Raw genomic sequence first — 5,052 nt, forward strand, 5'->3', positions numbered from 1 at the left:
ATGACAGTTTTATATGTTTGAAATGAGTTTTAACAAAAGTATTGATTTACTATTTATAAACCATGGCAACATGGTATGTGATCTCCGATTACGGTTTTCATCTAAAAGTATGTATTGTACATGATTTATGAAATAATGAAATTTACTGGTTTATGAATTATGGTTACCTGAAATGTGTTATATGGTTTCCTATTTTCACTGGAAAATATGAATTGTTCCTGATTTATGGAATCATGGAATTTACTAGGTGTGTAGGTGGGTGTAAGGTTCTGTGGAACCTACACAATATGGAGTGTTCAATTGGAGGGAATAATATGATTTTTTATAAACATTTTATGGGAGGGTGTTGTTGGAAGAAGTTACTGTTACTGCAGGCTCCTCTGCTTTGTGCTCAGGGTAATTCCTTACTTGGTGTGTAGGTGGGTGTATGGTTCTGGGGAACCTACACATTATGGAGTGTTTGGTTGGAGAGGTTAATATGGTTTTTGAATAAAAATATGTTTTTAAAATGCTACTGTTCAAAAAGAAAAAACATGTATCTCTTCATTGGTTTTATAAGAACACATCAGATAACCTATTTGATATCCTGAACTCAATCATCCGAAATATTTCTCTGAACTGAAAGCCCACTATCTGTTACTACCTGAAATATCGGTAGGATCTCCGCTCAACATAAAGATTTGTAGATGTCTGAACCAATAAGGAAATATATGTTTATCAGTATCTGCACGTCTCAGCATCATCTGGTAGTTTTGTATTACTGGGCTTTCCAAAGCTCACTCTGTTACTCACCATTGCAGGTTAAAAGAATTGTACCAATGCATCTACCGACATCAGTAAAGAAGTTTTTCCAACGTTGTTTGCAGAGTATGGTACATGTGATTAGGGGGCAAGTAATTGTATTTTGTTTTATATACAAGTCTGAAAATCTGTTTTATTTATGCATACTGATAAATCATTTTATAAGTTATATGTTTTAATAAAAATTTAAAATTTTCGCTATTTTTATACTTGGTCGCTCCAGTGGCCCTAATGTGACACTCCAGATCATATCAGATTACCCACATCGGTCTGAGGGGGTTACAAATGTAGTCTTCTCATGGTCCTCTGGTGCGATGACAATTTGATTGAACCCAGAATATCCATCTAAAAAGCAGTAGAATGCTTTGCCTGCTAATCGATGCAGCATTTGGTCAATGAATGGTAGAGAAAAATGGTCATTCTTTGTAGCTTTATTGAGCTTACAGTAATCTATACATATCCTCCATCCAGTGATAATGTGAGTAGGTAGTACCGCATTATCTTCATTGGTAACCACAGTCGTGCCATATTTCTTTAGTACACATTGGACAGGGCTCACCCATGAGCTATTTGATATAGGGTAAATCACTCCAGCATCAATCCATTTCAGAATTTTTTATTACTATTTTCTTTATAATAGTGTTGAGTCTTCGTTGTGGTTCTATCAAGTTTCCATGGCATTCTTCTAGCAGAATCTTGTGTATGCAAATTGTGAGACTAATTCCCTTTAAATCAACCACAGTCCAACCAAGTGTTTTCTTATGCTGTATCCAAACACTTAACAAACTTTGCTCTTGATTAGTAATAAGGATAGAGAAAATAAACACATGTAAAGTATTAGCACTACACAAGTAAACATATTTAAGATGCCCTGGAAAAGTCTTAAGCTCTAGGGTAGGTGCATGCAATAACGATGGCTTAGGAGGAATAAATTCATCAAAATTCAGGGGCTCAAAGTTCATACCTGATCTAGCTAGTAGTAAGCTAGATTTTTCCACCCCAATTGGCAATTTGTCATAGTCCTCTAAGCTTTCATCATCAATCGAACATTCCTTGTATGCTAGCAAAATAAAATTGTTCTGGAAAATGTGTTTGGTTTCTTCTTCAATTAATGAGTTCAATTTAGACATACATTGGTATTCTTCAAAGTCATCAGCATACTTGAGAGTACGAAACACATTGACAGTCACACACTGAGCATCCACTCTCATGGTGAGTTTACCATTTTTGCAATCTATCAAAATACGACCAATAGCTAGGAAAGGTCTACCCATAATGATGGGTGCCTTGGCATCAACTTCACAATCAAGAATAAGAAAATCGACTAGAAACATAAATTTATCCACCCTTACTATGACATCCTCTACTCTCCCAGCAAGTTGTAAAATCATAGAGGTGGGTCTCACATCTCCTATGCCAAGCTTCAAGAATATGGACTTCGGCTTTAGGTTCACAATTGAACCAATATCACATAATTCCTTTCCAACAAAATTAACTCATATAGAACAGGGAATAATGAAGCTATCCAGATCATTTTATTTTGGTGGCAACTTGCTTAATGAAGAGAAAAATTATGTTTTCGTGGCAACTGTCTCATACTTCTCCACTTTCCTTTTCTTTGTGCAAATTTCCTTAAGAAATTCGGTATACATCGGCATCTGTTCAATAGCTTCCAAGAAAGGTACATTGACATGGAACTGATCAAGAATGTCACAAACTTCTTGAACTGAACTTCTTCATTATGCTTCTTTAGTCTTTGTGGGAAGGGTAGTGGGGGTCTAGCTTCCTTAACTGGGGGAGTCAGAATTGCTTTTGCATTGGTATCAAATTTTGAGCTTCGGTAGGCTCACTAGTAGAACCCTCCTCCTTATCCTTCTCGGTAATGATTTCATCGTGTAATTAAGCTTCAATTTGTTCAGTAGTGATGGTAGAGTCGTCATGTTGTGTCCTCCAACCTTGACTTGTTGGTTAATTTTCGTTCCACTCCTAAGAGTTAACACATTTCATGTTCTTTTCCATGTGATTTAGTGACTTTACTGTCACTTGGAAAATTTCCTTGCTGACGCTCTTGTAATACCGCAGCAATCTGACCAACTTGACCTTCCAAAGCTCTCAAAGAGGAGCTATGTCTTTGAAGTAAAGCGCCTTGACTATGAAGGAAAGCTCCTTGATTTTTAATTGAAGTAGAATGGTCTTGCGACATTATCTTCGTGTAGATATGAAATCTTAAATCGTGGCTTCCAAAAAATTAATGATTGCTGAAGATGAGGCTCCCTTTTTAGCATTTTGCCATGGTATAGTATTTAGGTGGCCTTGAGATTTAGTGTAATTCTGTTGACGAGTAGGTTGACTAGCATTATGAGTTCCTTGATTACCCCATGGGAAGTTAGGGTATTGATGTCATCCTGTATTATAAGTGTTAGAATAGGGATTATTATTATTTCTATTGAAATTACCTAAAAGTTGATGGACTCATGATTGGTTAGGTATTCGCTCTCGTGATGATTACCTTGGCATAACAAACATGCCGAGCTAGCTACTTTTACTTCCTTTAACTCAGTGGAGCGTTGTAATTTTTACAGCATATTAGTAATAGCTGAGAGTTGAGCGGACACCGAGTCCTTGGTATCTAACTTGAATGCTCTATGTGCTTTCCTCCCACTCCTAAGCCTTGAGGTAGGAAATTGATAGACATTGTTGGCAATTTTATCCAAAATAGCAAATACCCAAGTAGGTGATTTATCCAGCAATGTTCCATTTACTGAGGCATCAGGTATCATCCTTATGGGTTCAATGACTCCATTGTAAAACATAACTACTTGAGTCCAATTGTAAAACCATGATTTGAGCACTTTCGAATAAAACTCTTTTAAAAATACCAACACTCATACATAGATTCGTCGTTGCCCTGGCGAAAAGATGCTATGTCATTCCTTAGCTGAGTGTTCATGTTCGGTGGCTTATATCACAATAAGAAACTCTAACAAAGATCGGCCCATGATTCCATCGAACCGGATGGAACACCACTCAACCAATCCCTTGCTCGTTCATGCAAAGAATATGGAAACAACTTTAATTTGGCACATCATCATGCACTCCTTGGCAGAAAGAATCACAAACCTCTAAAAAGTTACGAATATGTTACATGGCATCTTTAGCTGGCATGCTCCCAAACTTCCTATGGAATTCAATATATTAAAAATGACTGGTTTTAGCTTAAAATCTGCAGCTTGAATTTTGGGTCCCATAATTCCAGGATTCGGATCATTTAGCATCGAATTAAATGATCGCAAATAGCACGAGACCTATCAGTAGGTCTAACATTTTGGAATGCATCGACATTCTGATTGCCTTTATCTTGACCAATGCCATGGTTCCCAATTTGATACATATTTTCTCAAGCACGTTGAGCCCATCTCCTTTGCCTAAAAAGCTTCTCAATCTCAGTTCAATCGGTTCCAATGGCTCGTCAGAATGTCTTCTAGGAATACACCCAAAAAAACAATAAACGAAAATATAAAGTAAACTATAAAAAATAAATAATATAAAATAAAATGCTCTGGTAAAACTAATTAACTTCACGTTGCCAATCCTTGACAACAGCGCCAAAAACTTGTTCGTGTTTTGTGAGTATTATAAAATTATACGCAAATAATGTGCAAGTATACACAATCGCTCAAGTAATAAAGTGATGAGTGAGTATCATCTCCACATGAATTGGTGGAAATTATAAAGTTACCAAATCAAAGCACTACTATATCTAAGTATAGTTAGTAATGGTATGTACTAATGATAAATGTCAAGGCAATATGTGTTGGTGAGAATGAAATGATGGTGTGAGGTGATAACAAATGGTGATTTTATGGCAAAATAGAGCAGAGTATAATGAAAATGATAAAAATGCCAAGCCAATGAAAAATGGTAAAACAGTAAATAAATGATATTTTAATAATCCTCACACAACAAGCTGCAACAAGAATGAATGATAGGAGACGCTAGGAAACTTAAGTCTAATCTCTCAAGATGGTTTCATTTCTATGGTTTACTTGCCCGACAGAGTTTACTAAAAGTGCCCTATGCTATCTCTAGTCAAGGGAATCGATAGGTTGAGAATGTCGTGGCAATACCTATTGGCGTTAGTAGGTGCAGGGATCCCATTAGTGTAACAGAATATGTCACGGCAATACCATTCAGTATTCACACTAACATCTACCCTTTCGACCAAGCACTACTCCTTTTAGTTGATTGAAA

The sequence above is a fragment of the Hibiscus syriacus genome, unplaced genomic scaffold, assembly GCF_006381635.1.
Source record: "Hibiscus syriacus cultivar Baekdansim isolate YM2019G1 unplaced genomic scaffold, ASM638163v2 tig00116984_pilon, whole genome shotgun sequence".
Classification (NCBI taxonomy): domain Eukaryota; kingdom Viridiplantae; phylum Streptophyta; class Magnoliopsida; order Malvales; family Malvaceae; genus Hibiscus; species Hibiscus syriacus.